General features: G+C 45.8%; 1 long non-coding RNA gene across 1 annotated transcript in view; it reads right to left on the bottom strand.

The window, feature by feature from the left end:
- Window positions 1-947: 947 nt before the first annotated feature.
- Window positions 948-27,088, bottom strand: part of LOC132374953 (uncharacterized) — a 93,087-nt gene continuing 66,946 nt past the window's right edge. Inside the window, exons 6-7 of the long non-coding RNA XR_009505848.1 lie at window positions 2,603-2,754; window positions 948-1,331 (exon numbers count right to left, since the gene is read on the bottom strand). This is a non-coding gene — a long non-coding RNA (uncharacterized LOC132374953). The remainder of the gene's footprint in view (window positions 1,332-2,602; window positions 2,755-27,088) is intronic.

Raw genomic sequence — 27,088 nt, 5'->3', positions numbered from 1 at the left:
GCAGCGTGTGCCTCAGAGGCCCCTGGGGGCCTCTCTCCTTCACAGTTTTGATTCACTGGGGAGGAAGCAAGGCTGGAGCATCTGCATTTTATTAAAAGATGAGCAGGGGATTCTGAGGCACACGCAGGGTGCAAGAGGCTGTCCTACAGTATGATGGATGCCATATGGAGGTGGGGCACTAGGGAAGGGCTGGTCAGCTCTGCCTGGGTCAGGCAAGGGAGGCTTCCCAGAGGAGGTACTGCCTGAAAGTTGCAGAAAAAGAGGGTGGGAACACCGTTCAGTAGAAGAACCAGCATACATTAAACTGATGGCATTTTCCAGGAACTCCAAGAGTCAGTCACTGCCCGTGAGCATAGGTTCAGGAGATGTGGGGCTTGGGGGTCAAAGCGGGACTGCAAAGAGATGAAGTCAGAGAAACAGACGGGGGCTTGACTCTCTAGTTCAGGGGTCACAGTCAGGTTCTGAAAAACCTGCCATCTCTTTCTGCAGGAAGAAAACACATGTACACACAAAATCTTGCATAAAATTTCAAGAGGTTCATATACACGCCCTTTCCCCCCCCCCCCCCCCCATCCATCCACTGACATACATGGACCGAAAACCACTGTCAAATGTGACACCTCAGAATATGGAACACAAAGGAGCCTCAGGTTTATGGAAGAAATTAAGGAGTCCACTTTTGGAGAACTTGAATTTGAGTTGTTTCAAATTTGACTTCCAAGTGGAAGGTGGGTGCTTAGGCAGATGGGTGGTTAGGTGTGGGGTTTAGTGAGACGTGTAGGCTGGACACAGAGACTGGGTCATCTGCAGATAGGTGGTAGCTGAAGTCATGGGAGTGGCTGGGATGACCCTGGGGCAGTGTGGGGGGAGAGAAAAGCAGGGGGGCTTGGGTGTGACTCTTATACACATGACACTTACCTTTATTTCTCTAAGAACATACTAGGTAAACCAAGCCCCGATTATAAGCTATTTACATACTAGGAAATGCTAGTACAGGATGCTATACTTGGGGAGAAGGCACAAGAAGAGAACAAAATGAGTGGGGTGTGAGATATGTAGTTGTCACTACTCCAAGTTCAGGCATGAGCTGCTTGGGAGATCATTTTGGAAACAGTCCTTGAAGCAGATAGGATTCCACAATTCTCTGGATGAGGGGCGAGCTGCTCTGCTAGGCTTGGGGAACCAGGGAGCACATGCACTGTCCTTTGGGAGTGGGAGGTGCTCAGGGACACTCCCCAGTTCTTTCGAAGGGTTTCTGAGCAATGTCTTCTTCCAATCCAGGTGGCACAAGGGGACTCTGGACACCTCCACTTGGCCATGATGCATTCCACCTGCACAAGAAAGCGAGGCCGACCTCAGGGTCCTCCCACCCTCTCCCATCTTTAATGTATCTATATGGAAAGCCCTCCCAAAGGATGCAATTTAAAACAAACTTAGCTACAGATTTAACACTGAGTCTCCTTTTAAAGAATAAAATTACTCAAACTGGGGACCGTCATAGGAAATACTGGACATATGGTCAACATATTAAAGTGCTGTGAGTCTTTATGCTGAGCAGGAAAACTTTCAGAACTATTAACATGCTTCCCCCTGCCCCCACCCCTTGTTTCCATCTCCTCTTTGCCCTTCCTCTCCAAAGCTAAGGCTTTCTCAGTTCATTACCTCGGGCAGTGTTGTATCAGCAGAGCAAAAATCACCCTCTGCACAGTTTTGTCCCCTTGACTAGAATATAGATTAGATACAAGACTTGGGAGAGAAATATAAGAAATATATTAATAATATTATATATTTTTATGTAAGAAATATAAGACTCTCTTCACCCTGCTCAGAGGGACAGCTCCTAAAATTCAGATGTACAGGGTTGGGGGAGGGGGACAAGAGAGCACAGGCATTGATGAGTTTTGGAAAAGCTGACCCTGCACACATTTCTTCACTCAATGACCCCAGAGAGGGGAAAATACCAGGGAGATAAGAGGGATCCAAGAACAGGGGAGTATGGGGCTTCCCTGGTGGCGCAGTGGTTGAGAATCTGCCTGCTAATTCAGGGGACACGGGTTCGAGCCCTGGTCTGGGAAGATCCCACATGCCGCGGGGCAACTAGGCCCGTGAGCCACAACTGCTGAGCCTGCGCGTCTGGAGCCTGTGCTCCGCAACAAGAGAGGCTGCGACAGTGAAAGGCCCGCGCACCGCGATGAAGAGTGGCCCCCACTTGCCGCAACTAGAGAAAGCCCTCGCACAGAAACGAAGACCCAACACAGCCAAAAATATAAATAAATAAATAAATAAATAAATAAATAAATAATTAATTAATTAAAAAAAAAAGAAAAGGAGTGGTGGATACGAGGTTTGGGAAAAGATTCTTTAAAAAAAGAACAGGGGGTGTGGGCCTCATCGACTGGGACAGCTCCAGGAAGCAACAAGTGTGTAGAGAAATGCTACACCTAGGCAGGTAAACCGCCTAGGCAGGTAAAGGCCTTATAGAAGCTCCTGTTTGTTCCAGCACATGGTTGGAGCTCCAGAATCATTGGAGAGTAGCAGAGAATAACGGAGAGAGCCATCAGCCTGAAGGGACCATGGGGCAGAACAAAGGACATCTACTCACTATCTGAGGGTCCCATCCACCAAGACCAGGTAGGGTAGCTGAGGTCCCAGAGGAGGTTTCTTCTGCAAACAGGCCATGTTGAGAATCAGACCAGGCACATTAGACACCACCCTGGGGAAGGGGTGTGGTTCTTGAAGATTCTGCCAACCCAACTGAATAAAAAGTCAAAACAGAAATGAAAGAAAATGAGTCACACTTCTAGTACACATGAGTTTGTGAATAATGATTCATAAAATTTAAATCATATTTATGTGAAGATTACACAAATTACATTTAAAAAACTGGGGCTTTCTGAGAAAATATAAGACAGGTGGTCACTGTACTACAAATCTAAATCTCTAGTACCTTTTAGAAGAAGAAGAAAAAATTATTCCAACCCCACTCCCTTAAAAAAAAAAAAAAGGGAGAAAGAGGATCACTGTAATGTTAGCAGTAATTTTCCAAACATTTCACCAAAAAAACAAACAAAAAAAACCAAACAAAACTCCTGAATCTAGTCATTCATTCATCTCAGGCAAATATGGAAGAACTAGAAGTATTAGCCACGAAGAGTGAAGTTACCAGAACAGGGCTGAGGATGGAAAATATTTTGCAATTTCATAGCTGTCGCCACCTTGGGTGGTGTAATGGGTCATGAACACAGTGTGCCTTGGTGGCTGCTGCTCAGGGGAGCCCAGAGGAGGCTCCAGACACAGGCTCCGTTGACCTTGATGTGTTTAACGCCCTAGCAGCCTTGACGTCTGGAACAGCTGCCTCACCCGCTCCTCTGAAGGGCGGCCCAGCGAGTCCCGTACCCACCGCTCCCCCAGCACTTTGTGAGGTGGAGCCATGGGACCTCCTGCCTTCAGTGGCTTCCCACTGGGATGAGCTGCCACCATGGACTTGGAAAATGTTCTTGCTAAGGAACAGGGGGCCCTCTGACTGCCTGCTCACTGTCTTGACCTCTCGGAAGGAAGAACAGGGCTTAGGCTGGCTGCAGGAGGAGGGATTTACATTAAACATCGGGGAGCATTTCCACATCATCTGGACCAAAAAATACTCGCTCATGTCCCAAGGGAAACTGGGGATTTACCTATTTATCGGGAGTCAGATCAGAGTGCCTGCAAGCAGGGGGTGACTCAGTTAATGCCATCATTCAGTTCTGCATTTTTTCAAGTGTCTTCCACTTTCAAATACACCCACAGATATGGACATGGGCATATATTTTTATTCTCCCAGTTCTCTAAATGGAGCTCAGTCCTCCAAAGCCAGCTCTCTCTAAGCCTTCCCTTGAGGAATTTTCTCCTACCCTGTGGAGTATGAGACTGAGGTTGGAAGGCTTGTCACTAGAGCAGAGAAATGAACAGAACAGAGAGGATGACAGCCTACCCCAAGCCCCAGGGTCTCTCATCAAATTCAGGTATATTTCTGAACTCATTAGCCCACCCCTCTGACCTTACCCACAGTGGAAATGGAGAACAGAAATGCCTTGGGTCGAGGTCCTTCGTGCCTATCTCCCCATCTCCCCAGATTCTTGTCTTCTAGATAAAGAACCAGGGAAGAAGTCAGTTGTGTAATGACTTATTCAGAGCTAACCATGCAATGAGTGTCTAAATAACAATTGCTACAGCACTTATTATATGCCCTTGATGTGGTCTGTCTTATTTAATTCCTCAAATAGCCCTATGAGGTAAGGGCAATAATTCACTCCATTCTTCAGAAAAGAAAGCCAGGGCTTACAGAGGTTAAGTAACTCACCTGCATAGCTGTTAAGAGGCAAGCTGGGATTTAAACCCAGGTCTATCTGACTCCAGAGCCCACAGCCTTAACTCCTAGACTCTGCTGTTTCCTAGAGAGAATGCAGAGTGATGCATAACATATATATATGGGAAATAGCTGGGAAATAGCTAGACTAGTGCATTAAAAGAGGGGAGGTGGAAAACCTATTTTAAAATTATAGATAGCATCTTTTGGGAAAGGTTGAAAATTTCATTGTTGAAAATGTTGATGCTGTTCCTACATTTGGCAAATATAGACATGGAGGTCCTGGCTGTAAAGAGCTTGTAGAAAAGGGAAGTTGGAGGAAATGAGTTGGAAGGTTTGGAATGCACCAACACTTCCTCTATGTAAAGGCAGGAGCTTGTTCCCTTCTCCCTTGTCCCAGTCCAGCTCCAATTCTAGGCTCTCTAACTCCCAGACCTTCTGTTGAACAATACTCCCCACCCTGTCCAACCCCAGCAAACTCTAGGCCTAACCCACTGGCTTCCAGGGAAATGGCAGGCTGGGGCAGAGCCTGGGATGACAGCTCCAAGGGAAGCAGTCAGTGCTGCCCTGTCTCCAGAAGCCAATGGAAAGAGTGATATACAGAGTAGGAGAGGCAAGCTGTTACTCGGGTGGAAAGCTGAACTCTCTGTCCAGTTAATCAGTGGGCACTTGTCCAAAGATTTGATTCTGGGACCCCCCCTGCAGAGTCTGAAGGGACTGGGGGAGAGGGTGTCCATAGACATTTTGTTAAAAATTGAGCCAGGTAACCAGCTGCCTAGGAGATAGGCCTGCCTTAAAACAGGGGCTGGCCGCTAGGCTCCTAAAGCGTGTTTTGAGAGACCTGAGAGGAGGCAAGTTTTCTTGTTACAAGCCTTGAAAGTTCCAGAACATCACTTCTGCCACATTCTATTGGTCAAGCAAGCCACTAAGGCCAACCCAGGTGTCAAAAGGAGGAGTAGTCAAGGTTTGTGGCCTTCTTTAATCTACCATGCATTCTCATTTGCCAGAAGAGTGAGGCTCACAGTGTGGCACCTGACTGCTTCTAGGGCATATACTTGTTAGACACTGTATTAGTTTCCCAGTGCTGCTGTAACAAATTACCATAAGCATAGTGGCTTAAAACAACCAATTTATTCCCTTATATTTCTGGAGGCCAGAAGGCTGAAATGTGTCTTATAGGTGAAAATCAAGGTTTCAACAGAATGGTGTTTCTTCTGGGGGCTCCAGGAGAGAATTTTTTCCTTGCCTTTTGCAGCTTCTAGAGGCTGCCTGCATTCCTTGGCTGTGGCCCCATCCTCCACAGCGGGAACACACACTCAACCTCTGTTGTCATCACACCTTCTCCCTGACTTTGACCATCTTGCCTCCCTCTCATAAGCACCTTTGTGATTAAATTGGGCCCACCCAGATAATGAAAGATGATCTCTCCATCTCAAGATCATTAACTTAATCCCATCTGCAAGGTCCCGTTTTCCATGTAAGGTAACATATTCACAGGCTCTGAGAATTAGGATGTGGACATTGGGGGGCCATTATTCTGTCTACAACAGATACTGAGCCTGACCTAGAACACAGGCTCCCAGCTCATGAGGTGCTTCCTGTGATAGTAGGAGAGGGCTATGTCAGTTACTTATTGCCTCAAAAATGCAGCATAACTGACCAACCCCCAAACTGAGGCCTTCAAACTAGAAGTGTTCATTTAGCTCACAAGCCTGAGGGGTGCTGAGTGGTTCTCATCTTCCCTGGTCCTGCTCACATATTTGTAGGTCAGCCCTCCTCGGCTGCGACAGCTGAGACAAATCGGTTCCTTTCTGCATGTCTCGTATCCTCTGTGGGCTAGCTCAGACTTATTTTCACGGCAAGGGCAGAAGTGCAAGAGCACCAGGAGAAACATGCAAGTGCCTTATAAAGCTTCTGCTGGACTCACGTCTGCTGACAACCTGTTGGTCAAGGCCAGCCATATGGTTGGGGCCAGGGTCAAGGTAGGGAGGGCACCAAAGATTTCACGGCAAAGGATGTGGATACAGAGAGCAGTGAAGAATTTGGACTCTGAATTAATTTCCCTCCCCCGTGACATGGTTGTTTCAGTTCCAAGTGCCAGTGAATACAAAGTCCACCCATGAACACTTGTGTTGGGCTCACAAGGGCCAGAGACGTGGTCGCACTCTATTCTCCCAATGCGGCTACATCTGTATATTTATCCCATCCCACGAGCTCTCCTTACCAGGTGACTGGAACCCAGTGAGAGGCAGGTTTTATGTTCCCTCCCCCCTTGAATCAGCAGGGTCTTGAGATTGCCCTGAACAACAGAGCACAGCAGAAGTGATGCCGCGTGACTTCTAAAGATTAGGTCACAAAAAGCTTCAGCTTCTGCCTGGTTCACTCTGTCTCAAGATGTTTGCCTTTGGAACCCATAGCCATGGGTAGTAGCCATGTTGTAAGGAAGCCCAGGCCACATGAAGAGGTCCCCTTGAAGAGGAACCAAGGCCTTCCCCCAACAGCCAGCACCAACTGGCCAGCCATGTGAATAGGCAACCTTGGAAGTGGATCCTCCAGACCCAGTCACACCTTTAGGAACTGCAGCCTTGGCTGACATTTTGACCACAACCTCATGAGAGCTGAGTCAGAACTACCCAGCCAAGCCACTCTCAGATTCCTGATCCGTAGAAACAATGAAAAGTAATAAATGATTGTTATTGTTTTAAGTCACTAATATTTGAGATGATTTGTTATGCAGCATTAGCTAACCACTACAGACCTGTTCATGAGGCTTAGGACAGAATGAGAATAAATATGGTCTGAGACCTTAAGGAACCTACAGTCTCCAGGTGACCAAGCAGACACTAATGGAATCAACAATGTATATTGTTGTATATATAATGTCTTAGTCCATTTGGACTGCTATAACAGAGCACTATAGACTGGGTGGCTCATAAACAAGAATTTATTTCTCATCTTTGTGGAGACTGGGAAGTCCAACATCAAGTTACCAGCAGATCTGGTATCTGATAAAAGCTCACTTCCTGACTCACACACAGCTGTCTTCTCACTGTGTCCTCACATGGCAGAAGGGGCAAGGGAGCCCTCTGGGGTCTCTTTTATAGAGACACTAATCTATTCATGAAGGCTCTACCCTTGTGACTTAATCACCTCCCAAATGCCCCGCCTCTAAATACCATCACATTGGCAATTAGGATTTCAACATATGACTTGGGGCGGGGTGCACAAACTTTCAGTCTATAGCAATATACAAAGTATTTAATACAGTCAGGATATATTAGGGTTGCCAAGAGAAAATGTGGGTCAGAGATATGGTGACCATATTTTTCCAACTCAGAACTGGGACAATTGACTAATGGTAACCCATTGTAGCTTAGAATTGGAACAGAATATTTAGATCAGGGCTGACCAGAATAGTCAGGTTGGTATGGTCCCTTTGTCCAGCAATTGTCCTGCCCAGTTGGGGCTTGGTGTGATCTGTAAGGGCTATCTGTAGTGACAGCTACTGTGATGGGGAAAAAGTGATGACTGCATGAATATTTCCAGCCTTCACCCTTTCCCCTGCCCAGGAGAGAGGGCTTTACCCAGTCATCTTCTTCCCCTCCCCTCTCTCCAGGGGTGGTCTGTGTGTTTGGGGCTTTTATGTTACAGAATCAGGAGGAAAGTGGAGATAAGACGAAGAGCTGGAAAAGGAGTCTGGAGGTAGGAATTTTGGAAAGGAGAGCTACAGGATCAGATTTGGTATATAGAGAAATAAATGGGAGAGGGGAAACAGGATTTTGAGAAGTATTGTTTTGAGAATACTACAAATAACTTGAGTTATTTTGAAAAATTTTTTGGTTGCCAGACAGAGTTTATTGATGGCAACCGCTTTGAGCATGGACCACGTGGGTGACAGCTCTCTGGGGGCTGCGCTGTGATTTCACAGCAGAGCAGGAATGGGGTGTGGTGAGTGTTTCTATGTGTAGGAGACGGTTGGGTCAGTGACTGTGAGGGGAAGAGGCTCGAAGCCAAAGAAATGTTCATCTGTTCCAGGCTTAGAAATCTGTGTGACTTATGGCCTGGAGAATTTAGGCTGCCCCAGGCCCAACCACGTCCAGATATGTGAAAGGAGCTCAAAGACTCTCGGGGCTTTTAGAGACCTGTCTGTTTGTGGTGTCACTCACTACTCTGGCTGTAGCCCCTGGAGCAACTCTGGGAGAAGAGGGGGAAGGAGGGGCTTGGCCAGAGCTTGACTGTCTATCTCTCAAAACAGAGGGAGCTGGGCTTGGGGGAGAAGCAGGAGCTTTGCTGGCCCCCCAGTTAGGAACTCAGAAGTAAAGATAGGGAAAAATTGTCCTGAGAATAAGGGTGTGTGTGTAAAGAGCTGCCTCAATTTCCTGGAATTTCTCAAAGGATTGTGAGTTCCCCAAGGGGAAGGGTTGGTTCTTAGTCGTGTTTGTTCCTCAGACTTAACACCATGCCCGACAGGTTGTAACTGCTCCATAAATAACGTTAGAGGGAGGAAGGGAAGGAAGGAAGGTTGGTTGATTCTGTGACCTCCCTTCAAAATTAATTGGCTACCTAATTAAGACATGACATTGTTCTCACTGAAATCTAATTTCTCCTGGAGGCAGAGTTGTTGTAGAAGACGCCGATGTCAGTCCTAATTTTCCAGAGTTCCGGATTTCCTTTCGTCTGCTCTGGTCCAGCCACACCTCCTCTCACAGCGAAGACAGAGTGACGGGGAAGCCACCTGCAGTCTGATAGATCTGCATTCAATCCCCGCTCCACCACTTCAGCCATGGAGCCACAAGCAAGTTACTGAAGTTCCTTACAAAAGTTTCAGTCTGTTGTAAAAGAGGTCAGGACCTGGCTGAAATGAGGGTTAAATGATATGTGTCTACAAGGCCCTGACACAACCCCTAGTACATGGGTCTCAGGACACTCAGCTTTTCCTTTCTCTGGTGGATAAACTCAGTCCTGTTCACTGACTGATCTGACCGTTCCTTGTACTTTATCTCTTCAAGCTGCCCTCTTGCACGTTCTTCCTTGTCTCTGACCTTGCTTCCTCCTGACGTCTTCCAGTCTTGGTCACTGCTCCCTGACCCTGTTTCCCTGCAGCATTTCTCTCGCTAGCCCTGCTTGGTCTCTTTGGTAGGACTGTGGCGGTGTCCCTCCAGGAGGCTCATGCCCTGGGAGGTGAGGGGCCAGCACAGAGTCATAGAGATAGGACTGTCCACTCCATGGCTCTGGAGGGTTAATGCCCTTCTCTTTCCAGCAGCTGCACACAGCCTGTTATTAGGGGGAAAATGAAATTAAAATTAAAAACCGGATGCTCCTACATTCCACAGCATTCGAGGGCTCTGTCTCAGCCCCAGGAGAAGCCCATCCTCCTCCAGCCTTCCGCTTCACCTCAGTCTCCATCCCCTCTGACTCTGCCCTCCATCCTCTGCCCAGATGGAGGTGGCAAGCTGCAGGCTGGCCTTGGTTTCTTGTCAGCATGATCACTCTCATCTTCCCCACCCCTGAAGGTGGGAGGCTTACACAGGGTGCCCCAGCCCTGCTGTGGGCATTTGGACTGACCTCTAAGGAACTTGTTTTTAATTTAAGATTGCATTGGGATAGGCCCACCAGCGGGTGGTGGGTCTGTGCCTGATTCGAAGGAAGACAATACTGGAGTGGGGTCAGCCTATCCTGACAATGAGTTTGCCACACTGTCAGGAAAAACCCCAGAGAGTCCAGGTGAGTGGTCAGAGGTCAGAGTGGAGAAAGCTCAGGGGCCATGCCCAAGGCTCACCCCCATGCAAGGTCTTCTGAGGCCTCTGCATCAGTGATACACAAACCCTCAGGAGGGAGTGAGATCGGGGCCTGTTCTGTCCAGCATGGGGCACCAGTGCACCGTGAGGAGGGTCCGGGAGGAGCTGCCAGCGTGGCTCTGTGCAGGGTGAGGAGCCAGTGGCTTGGGGAGGAGCTGCAAGCCCTTGCCACATTCCAGAGCGCAGAGGACCAAGAACCCCCAGCTTGGCCCAAGGCATCTGGGCTGGCATCCAGCCCAGGCGTTTCCTCCTTTCTCTGTTCTCTTTCTGCATCCTGGGGCTAAAGGTTCAGCTGGAGCTTCCATCTCTTTTCTCTGCAGAGGAGCTGTGCTGGAATTGGGGAGGATAGGGGAAGGGTGGGTGTCAGCCAGGGGAACTTTCCACTTTGCTTAAAGCTGTTGGAAAGCCAGATATCTCTAAAATGCGGGCTGAGCATCTCAAGTGCCTAGAACTGTGCCAACCACCTCCAGAATACAGAGATGAGGAGGCCTGGTCTCTGCCCCGAGTTGCTGTCTGTCTAGGAGGAAGGGGACTTCTCATGGAAGGGTCCTGGACAGCCTCATTGGCAGGGCACCTAGAGGAGATCAAAAGAGGAGATATCACCGAGGTTTCCAAAACATTGTGCTCCACAGACTACACAAGGATGGGAACCATATCTGCTTGTTCATGGCCAGTGTCTAGCACAGTGCCTGGCCCACTGGGGGACCTTAATGCACATTTGTTGAATGAATGAATAAATGAAATGAGGTAGTCCAAGAAGGCTTCCTGGAGGAAAGGGGATCTGAACAGGGCCTTGGAGGATGGGCAAGATTTAACCAGGCCAAGCTTAAAGGGAGTTTATCCTAGGCACCTGGGAGCCTTGTAAAGGAAGGCAGGAAAGGGAAATGGCCACAGAAGGGCTGTTCTGGACAAGAGCAGGAGGGACAGCTCCCCTGTTACTCTCAGGATAAAGTGCAGACCCCCAGCATCACTTCTGAGCCCCTTTGCAGCTGGCTTTGCCTTCCGCTTCAGTACTATCTCTACCCTCCAGCCAATGCAAGTATTTACTTGCAATCCTTGGAATGAGACTCTTGCTTTCTCTCCTCCAGGCCTGTAAACATTCTCATCCCCTCTGGCAGGAAAACCCTCCACCTCTACCTCTGCATCAGTGGTCTCGTCCTCCCAAGGTCTTCCCTTCCACAGTCAGGTTGTTCAGCCTTTGCCGACCAGGGTTCTTGGCCTCCTTAATCAATAGAAATTGATCAGAGGCCAGACAAGAAATTCAGGCAAGGCTTTACTGGGGCCCCTCCTGCAGCAGGGGTAACGAGAACAAACAACAGGTTCCCCTGATTGCTCGCTGACTCGCTCACTGGGGTGGGGGCGGGGCAAGCTGTTTCTAATATGCAGTGAGGGTAGGGGTGTGTCCAGGGGTCAGACCTGAGGGGTGGCTTAAGTGGTTTGCCCTCCCCTTAGGTGGTGTTGTGTGCAGGGGTCACGTGCAATACCCTGCTTTTTCTCCCAACCCCCTGATTTTGCTCCCGGCTCTTTGGAAGTGGCAGTTGGGCTTTTTGGTCTCTTTATATCTCGTTGTCCAGAATTTGCCCAGTTGTGCATGCACACATTTATTTTTAGTCCCTTATAGTTTCTTTGTGTTTTGTTGCTCGAGGAGACGTGTGTTCAGGTACAAGCACTGCAGCAAAGGGTCCTGGGTCCCAGCCTGTCTCAAGCCCTCCTAAGTGTGGCCACACCGCTCCATGCTTGCCCCATGCCCACACTTATCACCATCCACTGGTCATGAACAAGTTGTCCCAGGTTCCCCCAGAGACTGCCAACCACAGTCAGAGACAATTGACTATGATTTCAACAACGTGGGTGCCAATGTCAGAGGTGGCCAGCATCCAAGAGGCCAAAGGTACAGCTGACAAAATAGAGAAGGTGTGGTCCCAAACACCCTTGACCTTGGCTCACATGCATCTCTGAGTGGAGGAGCCTGGGCTGAAATGGGCATGGCTTACCAAGCTTTTCCATAAAGCGTTAGCGATTTCTGATCACACTTGGCAAATATCCTTTGTGGATGTGGGTTTCCCATTAACCCGTAAGCTCCTTGGACCTGGAGGTCAAGTCTCATTCTCCTTTGTATCACCAACTAAGCACCATGTCAAGCACATGGTAGGTTTAATACATATTTGTTTATTTATTTCGTTAATTAATTGATCACACCACGTTAGAAAGTGTCATCATAATTTCTAGTCTCTGCCCTCAATCTTGAATGGGCTGCAGGAAGGGGTACCCACCCCTAGTTCACATGCCCGGAATAGAACATAATACCAGAAGTAGGAAAAAGAAGGCTACTGCAGTAAATGGAAGCAGGTTCACAACTAAACATTATGTGCTTAGAGACAGTAAAGGCTTTAGAGAGCACCTAGCCCAAGCTCTCACTTTATAAGACGGGAAACTGAGACTAGGAGATGGAAATTATTTGTCCAAGGTCATAAGACATCTCTTGCACGTCAGATCCAGGTATTTGACCTTGGTCTTTGAGGTTCAGCATTCTTTCCACTATAGCAGGCTCTCTTCCTCGACTCCCACTAAGCCTCCTCCTACTGCCTTTTCCCAAGAAGTACCCTGGTGGAAAGATCATGGGCATTTGTGCCAGACTCGAGTTCAAATCCTGATTCTGCTACTTAATTGCCATTTGACCTTGTATAGCATTCAGATTATTCCCTTGTGAAAGAGAGATCTAGCCCCTGCACAGGGGCCAGTGTCTGCATTCCGTGACAGAATGTCAGCAGACAGCCTACACTGTGGCCTTCAATTAATGTCAGTTCTGCCCTCCTTCCTCCCAGTTCTTGCTTCTCTCTTCTTTCCCTGGCTCTGAGGAAACTGTAAAGTCTACTTAGAAGGGCTTCTGGAGGTCCCTAGGCCCGTTTCCCTGCATGTATTCAGAGCCCATCCCTCCTTCCAGCTTCTAAGGGAGACGTCTCACTGTGCAACCATGCCAGTGGATAAAGGTGGGTGGGCCCCCCCTCTTGAAATTTAAGATCTAAACCAATGCTTCTTGCTGAAGTTTAGCAGTGAAGCTATCTTCTCTATTTCGCCCTCCAGGAGGATGCTCCTTTTTTTACTTTCTTCCTTCCTTTTTCTACTCTGTGTGTTTATTTTTTCTTCACTGTCCTAATTTAGCTTCCCTTTCTCCTTCCCCAAGGCTTCAGGAGCCACCTCCATCCCTTCTCTCCAGCCTCCCCATCCCTGTAATTTGTCTATAGATGGCGGCTACATAATGTCCCCTGTACACAGCCCCTCCTGGATCCAGACGTCTTCCCAGCCACGCTGGATACTGCCTCTGGCAGAGAGCTTATCTCTGTCCACCACACCACAGCTCCTGAGGCAGTCAGTCTGGGACAGATGGAAACAGAACAACTGAAGTGAGTCTGCAGGCTGGGCCCTGGAGCTGTCTCACCCAGCTGTCGGCTTGGGGAGAAGTAGGAATCGAGGCTGCCTTCCTGGCTCCTCTGACAAAATGCCAGAGAACCCCCCAGAGCCTCCGCCCATTCTGCAAGATGGGTGCTACTATCTCTTCTTGTCCCAGGCCCTCTTCTTGGTCTGCACTGACCCTTTGCTAGAAAAATTTCAGGTCAGGCTGAAGCGATCTGCTGGGAAAACAAACTCTGTGCCCAGCAAGCAGGATGGGCCAAAGGGTTTCAGTTTAATCCAAAAGCTCAGAGCATAGACCAAACTTCTAAGTCAGGAGGGGACTTTTGGTTGTTGTTTTAAGGTCAGCCTGTCTTTTCTTGTGTTGACTGCCTTCTTACTCCTTTCTGCCTCACTCTCTCCTCTCACCCTCCTGGAGTTGGAGAAGGTCAGGAATGGAGGGCGGGCTGGCAGGGCCAGAAGGGAAATAATTTCCCTGCCTCTCAGTGTCCTTGACCTTCAGTCTCACTAGAAGACCTCATTGATATTCCAGTGCTGGCCAACCTGGGGAATGGCATGACCTTGTATTCAGGGAGCACAGCCCAACTTTATCAAAGCACCTTCATTCCCATTAATCCATTTTAGACTCCTAGCAGCCCTGGATAGGGCATAAGGTGAGAGACAGTCCTCGGAGGTCACAGAGGTCAGCCGTGCCCATGCTTAACTCCCTCCTGGCCCTTGGCATCTTTGACCATCCCCTTAGAGAGCATGTCTTCTGTGACCCAGAGAACTTCCTGAAGCTTCCACACAGTGGCCTCACACTGAGGTCCTTGAGAACATGGACTCTGGCTCAAAATCTGACTCTGCTGTGAGTGACTGTGGAGCCTTGGGCAAGTTACTTAACCTCTCTGTAGCTCAGTTTCCTTATCTGTAACACATTGGTAATATTGTACCTAACCCATAGGGCTGCTATTTAGACTAATTGATTACTATTTAGAAAGTGCTTAGCACAGTGTCTGACACATAGCAAGTGCCATGTTAGTGTTTGTTCAAGAAATTAGTCCCAGGAAGGACAGGAATAAAGATGCAGACGTAGAGAATGGACTTGAGGACACGGGGAAGGGGAAGGGTAAGCTGGGACTAAGTGAGAGAGTCCATTCTTCCCACTAGTCACACCCTATGTTCCAGCTGAACTGGAATATTCGTGGTGCCCCAAACATGCCTGGCACATTCCCACCTTGCGCCTTTGCTCCTGCTGTTTCCTCTGCCTGGAAGTCTTTCCACACTTCATTCTAGCAGGTTCTACTGATTCTTTAGGGTTCTGGCAGGCACTGCTTGCTGTCCAGCCCATATCTGTGCTCCCCTTCTGCCTCATTTACAGTACATTGCTTTTGTTTAGAGAAGGGAGATCAATGTGCCCTCCTAAAAATAATGATTTTCCAGGCTTCTTTGTTGCTAGAGGTGATAATGTGACACAGTTCTGGCCAATGAGATATACATTTTTTTTAGCAAAAAAGGAGGAGGCAGAGCTGTCATGTATCTGGCATGTGTCTTTTGCTTTTTACTTTCTTGCTCCCTTGAAAGTCTATGATGTGATTGATGCCTGGGGGTGGAGAAGCCAACTTCCAACCCAAGAAGGCTACATATTAAGGATGCTGGCCCGGAAGACAGAGGGGGCCTGGGTTCTTGATGACATCCTTGAGACCTGCAAGGGCCTCCCTCCACACTTTTTGTTACAAGAGAAAAACAAACACCTGTTTGTTAAACCTCAGTAATCAGGTTTCTGTCACATGTAGCCAAAGGCTGTTCTAATTGATGAGAAGCCTCATCCCAACAGCTGCTCTCTCCATTTTTAACCATTCTGACTGGTAGGCTCTTCCTTGCCTCTGAGCTCCCCTGGTTTTTGTACCTCTCCCAGGGAAGTTATCTTACTCTCCCTAACATTCTCACTGTGTATTTGTCTCAACAACTTCAATGTGCACGTTTTGAGGGGAAAGGAATACTTCCTCTCCCCGGGAACCCCAACAGTAGCACTGGCCTTAGGAGATCCTTGGTAAAGTTTGTTGAACAGACTTGATTGGTGCTGGCCTCTCTCCTCCAGGATCTACTAGGATTACAGCATCACTGAGGATTATTTTATGATGATCTCATCACAGGCTCTCCACTAACTGCCCATGCCTCCTGAGTGTGCCACTCATCCTCTATCCAGGCCTGGACTCCTCTAGAGCAGTGAGGTGTCAGGGTCAGAGAGGGTGGGGAGGAACAATCCTTATCAGTCCCTTCTAAGGAGCAGGAATAGAGTGGATATATCCTTGCCTCCTGAGTGTCTGCTCCTTCAAGACAAGACATGTCTTATTCATATTTGTTTCTACCACCTAAAGGATACCTGACACAAAAAAGATGCTCAATAAATATTTATGAGAGGAAGGAAGGCAGGGAGGGAGGGAGGCCTTAAATAAAGTTGTCAGGCAAATGAGTTACGAACCAGCATGCAAGCCCTGCCCTTCCCCAGCCCAACCCAACCTTCCTTTGTGGCACTGATCTTCAAATGTTGCCCTGGCTCTCCCTTCACCCTTCAGGCTCTACTCAGATATCACCTTCTCTCTCACCTCTCTCTGGCTTTCCCACGTCCAAGCAGAATTGACCATTAAGTGCTTCAGCAGCAAATTGGATTCTCCATCACAGCATTTACTCAACTGGATTGAGAGTCTCTGCCCCTCTCTCTTCAGCAGCAAATTGGATTCTCCATCACAGCATTTACTCAACTGGATTGAGAGTCTCTGCCCCTCTCTCTTCAGCAGCAGATGGAGCTACTTGAGGGCAAGGATCAGGGCTCAATCCTCAGACTGGCTGAGAGGGTCTCCAGGTCTCTCAGGTCAGAAGGTTGCACAGCAGGGTAATTGAGATGAAGGTTTGGGTGAGACAGCTCCCTCCTGGCATGAGGAGGAAGGTGGGATAAGGTAGAAAAGGATCACCTTTGAGGAGGGCTTGCAGACACGCAGGGCAAATGAGGTACTCTCAGGCCAGCAGGAATGTGCCATTAGGATAGGCTTGTTTTTCATAAAGGAAATAAGATATCTCCTGGAACTGGAAATCAGAACTGAGCCTACGAGCAGAATGGAAAATGTACCTCCACTGGCTGCTAAGGGGCACAGGGCTCCGGCATCATGGGAGAGGGAATTGGACCTCAGCGATCTCCTAGGCGTATCCCTAGATTATGACGAGTCCTCAAAGATAATCATGTGGACCTGAGAAACATTTACAACTTTCCAAAGAACTAATGGAAATTTTATCCTATGATAAGACTAAACAGGTTAAATTTTAAAGTTGTTTTTCTTTGCTTTTGGCTGGAATTATATCAACAGAGTATTCTCATGGGAATATGAATAGTTTGATAAATGCAGTTAGGTAGACCGAAAGTCTTTCAAAAAATACAGGGTTCTTCTTCTTTTTGGTAAAGTTGAGAAGAACTGATCTAGCTCAAATCCTTCATTTTATAGGCTGAGGCCCGGAGAGGTCACACAGATAGTTAGTGGCAGGCTGAGGGCTAGGACCAGGGTAACTAATCCCAGCCAACTGCTCTTCCTGCTACACAGCGTGTCTCTCTTGTCTTCCCTACTCCCTTCCAAAGAGAGGCTCCTCTAGGTCTGCTAACCCAGCTCCTTCTGCTCTCCTGTTGTACTTATACAGGAGTCCTGATACCCACATGTTCTATGGCATGGCCCACTGGGCCCCAGCATCTACTGCCATTAGTATTGTGTCCACAGCTGTCAGGGGAGTGCATCCACGAATAAAAGGAGGCATCCCAGAGGCCCCAGGGGTATACATAAACCAGGTTTATGTTTAGTTATCAGTAATAGTAACCCTGACAGATAATGGCTCAACTAAGAAAGTTGTTTTCTTCCTTCCTTCCTTCCTTCCTTCCTTCCTCCCTCCCTCTCTTCCTTCTTTCCTTCCTTCCTTCCTCAATGAAACAAAAAGTGTGGAGATAGATAGTACAGGGCAAGTGCAGTTGCTCAAGGAGATCATTAAGGTACCAGGCTCTATCTTCCTGTTCCATCAGCCTTAGTGTGTGAACTTTCTCCTCATGGTTGCAAGATAACTGCTGGATACCCAGGCATCAAAGCCAATGCCCAGCCAAGAAAAAGAGAGGAAATAAAAAAGTGGGAAGGAAAAAGCCCACTGCTAGAGATGCTTTGCCATTTTATTCAGGAAGGGAAAGCCCCCTCTAGGATTTCAGCTACTCCCATTGACTAGAACTCATCCCATGGACACTCCTAGCTGCAAGGGACACCAGAAATTTTAGCTTTGCTCTTTCCAGCCTCTATAACAGAGAAAGGTAATATAGAAAGGGATTGAAATGGGGTAGAGCAAGCTGACATAGATATATACAATCCTCCTTGCATCCTTTCCCGTTCTCTCTTCCAGCCTTCCTGTTACAATGGAAGGCAGCTTGTGAGGCCAGTCTTTCCACTGGTGCTATGGATCCCACGCTCTACCACCTTCACACCTCTATTTTCTGTATCTTCTATCTTTTCTGCTTTCCTGGATCTTATTCATTTTTTATACATGCTCAAATCATTCCCATGTGACAAAAGTCAAACAACTCCAGGAGTGGTGATTTAGGGGGCTTGATAGAAAAATGTTGGGATGTTGACTTGTGTTGGTCAGTTCCTGCTGACCTTCAGTGAGTTGTTGCAAGAGAGAGACAATCATCACTCATGCTTGTCTACACGACAACAAGAAGGAAATAATTTACAGCTTCATTGAAAGGCCCTTTCTGCCCATAGCTAAAGGTCTAGGAACTCTGAGAGTCAGAGATTCATGTCCCTTGAAGACTGCAAATCTAAATTCCTTTCCCTTCTTGAGTGAGGACAGGACACAATCTTTTAGGCTTTGGCTTTTCATGTTTAAACTGGGGACAATAATATACCTGCTTCAAAGATAGTCATGAGGATATAATGAATTAATATACACAGAAATGGTTTGTTATCTTATAAAAGATAAAGAAAAGTGGGAGCTGGAGGGAAGAGAAAAAAACCAACTTTCAGATCTGAGTATCAGTATTAGATGCTCTTGGACTAAAATTTAGCCCCATCCTATGTATTTCCTGCTGTGTGAGCCAAATTTGTTCTTTTTCTCTCCTTAACCTTCTTTGAGTTGTATTTCTTTCTGTGTAACCCAAAGCATCCTCTTTAATAAATCCCTTTACTCCCATGGCTTCCAATGATTCTCAAATCCATATCTATAGCCCAGACCTTACTCTTGTGCTCTAGAGTGATATATCCACCTCCATACATGATATTAATACTTGGATATATGCAAACTCCTCAAACTCAAAATGTCTAAAAGTAGACACTTCATCTTCCCCACATCTGTGTTTTTTCCTCATATTTTCTGATGACATTATAATCCATTGGCTGCCCAAACTGATAACCTGGAAATCAACCTTTTCCTCTTCCCCTCCTTTATTCTCCTCATCCCATCACCAAGTTCTGTAACTTCCACCTTTTAAATATCTCTATCTCCAATGTATCTTATCTGGGGCCCTCTTCTCTTGCCTCTGTGACCTTGCTGTTCTCTTGCTGTTTATTTCCTACTCAACAGTCATTTCTCTTTTCACCTGGCTATGAGAACCCCAGTTTTGCTCCAGGCAGCAATGTGTCTAGCTTCAGGTACTGAATTATAATGTACAATCCAGATTTTCAATTTTGCAGTCTTGCTTGCAGTTAGAGGGGCATTGTGATCCAATTCTGACAAATGAGATGTAAAGAGACATCTGTGATGAGCTTCTGGGAAAGTTTTGCTTTTCTGAGAAAAGGAACAGATGGTGGCTAGCACTGTTCCTTCCTCCTTTTCTCTGCCTTCAATAAGATTATTGTGTCTTGAGGTAAGACAATCATCTTGCAACCATGAGGGGACAAGCAAGAGAATAAAAAGCCAACACATGGACAGTGATGGAGTGGAAGGATAGAACAAGCTTGGGTCTTTAATGATATTATTGAGCTGCCCAACCATCCCTTGGGGATGCCTGATTTCCTGACTTCTTGTTGTTAAACCAAGGTTTAAACTATGTTGGGTATTCTCTTACTTGAAGCTGAAAGCATTTCTAACTAATAAAACCTCCTAATTAGTCTCTCTGTCTTTATTCTCTTTCTCTCCTTTAATGCATTCCAAAGTATTCCATGAATACTTCGAAACTTTGGGTTTATTTATTTATTTATTTATTTATTTATTTATTTATTTATGGCTGTGTTGGGTCTTCGTTTCTGTGCGAGGGCTTTCTCTAGTTGCGGCAAGTGGGGCGACTCTTCATCGCGGTGCGCGGGCCTCTCATTATCACGGCCTCTCTTGTTGCGGAGCACAGGCTCCAGACGCGCAGGCTCAGCAATTGGGGCTCACGGGCCTAGTTGCTCCGCGGCATGTGGGATCTTCCCAGACCAGGGCTCGAATCCGTGTCCCCTGCATTGGCAGGCAGATTCTCTACCACTGTGCCACCAGGGAAGCCCTGAATACTTTGAATTCACCAGTATTCAAAGTAATCTTTTACAAACATAATTCTGATCTTTACATTTCCTAGCCTAAATGCGTTTGATGGTGTCCCATCAAAAACATTTAGTGTAACTTGTGTGACTAATGTTACAAGTTTGGAATAAAAATAAGGACTTGCCTCTGTTTACTATTCACACTAACCACTTGAGCCTCAGTCTGTACTCCTTTGGGGCCTAAGGACCACAGTGGTTGCTTAGTCCAAGAAAGTCAATCTGCATTCAAATGTCAAAAGAAGGTGGGGAACTTGAGAATATGCCAGGCCACCATCAGGTCCTTTCTTTTGGCCACCTTTGAGTGTTATATGGTGTCTTATTTGTAGGCTGGTCACGTTTGGCTGATGCATCCCTATCTGATGCTGCATGACACCCTTGTTGATCCATGGCGCTGTACCAGCCATGATGGTGAGTCTTTAAGGAAGGAGAATCCCATGCCTTCATGTGACATGGCTACAGTATACCAAGGTTGCAGCTCTGTTGGCTTACACTTGTATTCTTCCTAGACCACATCTCCCATACCAAGTGACTGGGTGCAGAGGAGCTCCCAGCCCAAAGCTCTTTAATCTCATAGAGTTGAACTCAACTCATAGAGTTAAACTCCAGGCTCTGTCTTCTTAGTGTTCCCCCTAATTCTGCACACAACCATATCAGGAGGAAGTGTGTGTGTTGGGGGAATCCCTTTATATGTCTGGACCCTTCCTACTTCCTTAGCCTCATTTCATGGCACTCTCCTCCCTGTCTCTTAGCATCAATGATGCCAAACGTCTTGCTGTGTCTCATAAGCATGAAACTCTTTCTCACTTTTAGATTCAAACATATTCCTTCCTCTGCCTGAATATGTTTCCACTCTTTTTCACCTAGCTAATGCTTATTCTTCCTTTAGGTCTCAGCCTAAGTGTCACCTCCTTAGAGAGGTTCATCTCACTCAGTTTCCCCTTCCAGAACACTCGCATGTGTGTTAAAGTTTCCATTAAAAGTAAAGTCTGTCTGTCTTGTTTATTGCTTATCACAGTCCTAAAAATTAGTGAGTGAAGGAATGAATGGATGAATGAATGAATGATGGTTTGGTCCCCAGTGACACCCCCTCTTTTTTAAGTGATGAACTTTTACTCATCCTGCACACCTTCTCCATACTTCCACTGCCAAACTGATTAAATTACCCTTCGTCTGTATTCCAGCAGCACATTTTACTTCCATATCACAGGCTTAATCTCATTAAATCATGATTATCCTTGTACTTATCTGCCCCCCACATCTATGATTTGAGCTCCTTATGTTCCATGGCTTCGTTTCATTCATCTTTGCATCCCAAGAAGACTGGTTGGCATAAACAGACTCCCAGTGATGTTGACTTTATAAATTAATAAGTCCACGGTTGGAAGAGCCCATAGAACACTTGAAGTGGGAAGTGGGAAGGGAGTGGGGGAGGAGGCAGAAGGTTAGACTTAGCTTACTGACCTTAGCATGGCAGAGATGACTTCGTCTTCTGCCTAACCTGTCTGGTGACGTGGACAGAGAGTTCTGTGTTTCTGTGGCTAGGTGTGTATTTGTATATTTAGGTTCAACTAGAAAAATATAAACTACCCTTGAGAGGACCTTCAAGATGGCAGAGGAGTGAGACGTGGAGATCACCTTCCTCCCCACAAATACATCAGAAATACATCTACATGTGGAGCAGCTCCTACAGAACACCTACTGAATGCTGGCAGAAGACCTCAGACTTCCCAAAAGGCAAGAAACTCCCCACGTACTTGGGTAGGGCAAGAGAAAAAAGAAAAAACAGAGACAAAAGCATAGAGACGGGACCTGCCCCTCTGGGAGGGAGCTGTGAAGGAGGAAAAGTTTCCACACACTAGGAAGCTCCTTCACTGGTGGAGACGGTGGGGGGGGGGCGTGGAAGGGGGGAAGCTTTGGAGCCACGGAGGAGAGCGCAGCAACAGGGTGCAGAGGGCAAACTGGAGAGATCCCCACACAGAGGATCGGTGCTGAACAGCACTCACCAGCCTGAGAGGCTTGTCTGCTCACCTGCCGGGGTGGGTGGGGGCTGGGAGATGAGGCTGGGGCTTCGGAGGTCGAGGTCGGATCCCAGGGAGAGGACTGGGGTTGGCTGCATGAACACAGCCTGAAGGGGGCTAGTGCGCCACAGCTAGCTGGGATGGAGTCTGGGAAAAAGTCTGGAACTGCCGAAGAGGCAAGAGACAATTGTTTTGGGGTGCGTGAGGAGAGGGGATTCAGAGCACCACCTAAACAAACTCCAGAGATGGGCGTGAGCCACGGCTATCAGCGGAGACACCAGAGACGGGCATGGGATGCTAAGGCTGCTGCTGCAACCACCAAGAATCCTGTGTGCGAGCACAGGTCACTCCCCACACCTCCCCTCTCGGGAGCCGCCCGCCACTGCCAGGGTCCCGTGATCCAGGGACAACTTCCCTGGGAGAACACACGGCGCACCTCAGGCTGTTGCAACATCATGCCGGCCTCTGCTGCGTCAGGCTCGCCCTGCAATCCATACCCCTCCCTCCCCCCAGCCTGAGTGAGCCAGAGCTCCTTAATCAGCTGCTACTTTAACCCTATCCTGTCTGAGCAAAGAACAGATGCCCTCAGGCGACCTACACTCAGAGGCGAGGCCAAACCCAAAGCTGAACCCCAGGAGCTGTGTGAACAAAGAAGAAAAAGGGAAATTTCTCCCAGCAGTCTCAGGAGCAGCGGATTAGATCTCCACAATCAACTTGATGTACCTGGCATCTGTGGAATACCTGAATAGACAACGAATGTTCCCAAAATTGAGGTGTTGGACTTTGGGAGCAACTGTAGACTTGGGGTTTGCTTTCTGCATCTAATTTGTTTCTGGTTTTATGTTTATCTTAGTTTACTATTTAGAGTTTATTATCATTGGTAGATTTGTTTATTGATTTGGTTGCTCTCTTCCTTTTTTTTTATATGTAGATATATATATGTTTTTCCTTTTTCTCTTTTTGTGAGTGTGTATGTGTATGCTTCTTTGTGTGATTTTGTCTGTATAGCTTTGTTTTACCATTTGTCTTAGGGTTCTGTCTGTCCATTTTTTTTTTTTTTTAGTATCTTTTTTAGCGCTTGTTATCATTGGTGGATTTGTTTTTTGTTTGGTTGCTCTCTTCTTTCTTTCTTTCTTCCTTTTTTTTTTTTTTTTTTTTTACTTATTACTTTTCTTGTTTTTAATAAATTTTTTATTTTAATAACTTTCTTTTCTTTTCTTTTCTTCATTCTTTCTTATTTTCTCCCTTTTCTTCTGAGCTGTGTGGCTGACAGGGTCTTGGTGCTCTGGCCAGGTGTCAGGCCTGTGCCTCTGAGGTGGGAGAGCCGAGTTCAGGACATTGATCCACTAGAGACCTACTGGCTCCATGTAATATCAAATGGCGAAAGCTCTCCCAGAGATCTCAATATCAACGCTAAGACCCAGTTCCACTCACAACCAGCAAACTACAGTGCTGGACACCCTATGCCAAACAACTAGCAAGACAGGAACACAACCCCACCCATTAGCAGAGAGGCTGCCTAAAATCATAATAAGGTCACAGACACCCCAAAACACACCACCGGATGTGGTCCTGCTCACCAGAAAGACAAGATCCAGCTCATCCACCAGAACACAGGCACCAGTCCCCTCCACCAGGAAGCCTACACAACCCACTGAACCAACCCTAGCCACTGGGGGCATACATCAAAAACAATGGGAACTACGAACCTGAAGCCTGCAAAAAGGAGACCCCAAACACAGTAAGTTAAGCAAAATGAGAAGACAGAGAAACACAGAGCAGATGAAGGAGCAACGTAAAAGCCCACCAGACCAAACAAATGAAGAGGAAATAGGCAGTCTACCTGAAAAACAACTCAGAGTAATGATAGTAAAGATGACCCAAAATCTTGGAAACAGAATGGAGAAAATACAAGAAACGTTTAACAAAGACCTAGAAGAACTAAAATGCAAACAAACAATGATGAACAACACAATAAATGAAATTAAAAATTCTCTAGAAGGAATCAATCACAGAATAACTGAGGCAGAAGGACTGATAAGTGACCTGGAAGATAAAATAGTGGAAATAACTACTGCAGAGCAGAATAAAGAAAAAAGAATGAAAAGAATTGAGGACAGTCTCAGAGACCTCTGGGACAACATTAAACGCACCAACATTCGTATTATAGGGGTCCCGGAAGAAGAAGAGACAAAAAAAAAAAAAAAAGGGACTGAGAAAATATTTGAAGAGATTATAGTTGAAAACTTCCCTAATATGGGAAAGGAAATAGTCCAATCAAGTCCAGGAAGTGCAGAGAGTCCCAAGGAGAAACATGCCAAAACACATATTAATCAAACTATCAAAAATTAAATACAAAGAAAAAATATTCAAATCAGCAAGGGAAAAGCAACAAATAACATACAAGGGAATCCCCATAAGGTTAACAGCTGATCTTTCAGCAGAAACTCTGCAAGCCAAAAGTGATGAAAGGGAAAAACCTCCAACCAATATTACTCTACCCAGCAAGGATCTCATTCAAGTTTGATGGAGAAATTAAAAGCTTTACAGACAAGCAAAAGCTAAGAGAATTCAGCACCACCAAACCAGCTTTACAACAAATGCTAAAGGAACTTCTCTAGGCAGGAAACACAAGGGAAGGAAAAGACCTACAATAACAAACCCAAAACAATTAAGAAAATGGTCATAGGAACATACATATCGATAACTGCCTTAAATGTAAATGGATTAAATGCTCCCACCAAAAGACATAGACTGGCTGAATGGATACAAAAACAAGACACGTATATATTCTGTCTACAAGAGACCCACTTCAGACCTAGGGACACATACAGACTGAAAGTAAGGGGATGGAAAAAGATATTCCATGCAAATGGAAATCAAAAGAAAGCTGAAGTTGCAATTCTCATATCAGACAAAATAGACTTTAAAATAAAGACTATGACAAGAGACAAAGAAGGACACTACATAATGATCAAGGGATCAATCCAGGAAGAAGATATAACAATTGCAAATATTTATGCACCGAACATAGGAGCACCTCAATACATAAGGCAAATGCTAACAGCCATAAAAGGGGAAATCAACAGTAACACAATCATAGTAGGGGACTTTAACACCCCACTTTCACCAATGGACAGATCATCCAAAATGAAAATAAATAAGGAAACACAAGCTTTAAATGGCACATTAAACAAGATGGACTTAATTGATATTTATAGGACATTCCATCCCAAAACAACAGAATACACTTTCTTCTCAAGCGCTCATGGAACATTCTCCAGGATAGATCATATCTTGGGTCACAAACCAAGCCTTGGTAAATTTAAGAAAATTGAAATCATATCAAGTATCTTTTCTGACGACAATGCTATGAGACTACATATCAGTTAGAGGAAAAAAATCTGTAAAAACTACAAACACATAGAGACTAAACAATACACTACTAAATAACCAAGAGATCACTGAAGAAATCAAAGAGGAAATCAGAAAATACCTAGAAACAAATGACAATGAAAACACGACGACCCAAAACCTATGGGATGCAGCAAAAGCAGTTCTAAGAGGGAAGTTTATAGCAGTACAATCCTACCTCAAGAGACAAGAAAAATCTCAAATAAACAACCTAACCTTACACCTAAAGCAATTAGAGAAAGAAGAACAAAAAAACCCCCAAAGTTAGCAGAAGGAAAGAAATCATAAAGATGAGGTCAGAAATAAATGAAAAAGAAATGAAGGAAACAATAGCAAAGATCAATAAAACTAAAAGCTGTTTCTTTGAGAAGATAAACAAAATTGATAAATCATTAACCAGACTCATCAAGAAAAAAATGGAGAAGACTCAAATCAATAGAATTAGAAATGACAAAGAAGAAGTAACAACTGACACTGCAGAAATACAAAGGATCATGAGAGATTATTACAAGCAACTCTATGCCAATAAAATGGACAACCTGGAAGAAATGGACAAATTCTTAGAAAAGCACAACCTTCCGAGACTGAACCAGGAAGGAATAGAAAATATAAACAAACCAATCACAAGCACTGAAATTGAGACTGTGATTTAAAATCTTCCACCAAACAAAAGCCCAGGACCAGGTGGCTTCACAGGTGAATTCTATCATACATTTAGAGAAGAGCTAACACCTATCCTTCTCAAACTCTTCCAAAATATAGCAGAGGGAGGAACAATCCCAAACTCATTCTACGAGGCCACCATCACCCTGATACCAAAACCGGACAAAGATGTCACAAAGAAAGAAAACTACAGGCCAATATCACTGATGAACATAGATGCAAAAGTTCTCAACAAAATACTAGCAAACAGAATCCAACAGCACATTAAAAGGATCATAAACCATAATCGAGTGGGGTTTATCCCAGGAATGCAAGGATTCTTCAATATATGCAAATCAATCAATGTGATACACCATATTAACAAATTGAAGGAGAAAATCGATATGATCATCTCAATAGATGCAGAAAAAGCTTTTGACAAAATTCAACACCCATTTATGATAAAAAACCTCCAGAAAGTAGGCATAGAGGGAACTTACCTCAACATAATAAAGGCCATGTATAACAAACCCACAGCCAACATCGTTCTCAATGGTGAAAAACTGAAAGCATTTCCTCTAAGATCAGGAACAAGACAAGGTTGCCCACTCTCACCACTATTATTCAACATAGTTTTGGAAGTCCTAGCCATGGCAATCAGAGAAGAAAAAGAAATAAAAGCAATCTAAACTGGAAAAGAAGAAGTAAAGCTGTCACTGTTTGCAGATGACATGATACTATACATAGAGAATCCTAAAGATGCTACCAGAAAACTACTAGAGCTAATCAATGAATTTGGTAAAGTAGTAGGATACAAAATTACTGCGCAGAAATCTCTTTCATTCCTATACACTAATAATGAAAAATCTGAAAGAGAAATTAAGGAAATACTGCCATTTACCACTGCAACAAAAACAATAAAATACCTAAGAATAA

This window comes from Balaenoptera ricei, chromosome 1 (genome assembly GCF_028023285.1).
Source record: "Balaenoptera ricei isolate mBalRic1 chromosome 1, mBalRic1.hap2, whole genome shotgun sequence".
NCBI lineage: Eukaryota > Metazoa > Chordata > Mammalia > Artiodactyla > Balaenopteridae > Balaenoptera > Balaenoptera ricei.
Note: the sequence above shows the minus strand (reverse complement) of the source record. Positions and strands in the feature narration are given on the sequence as shown.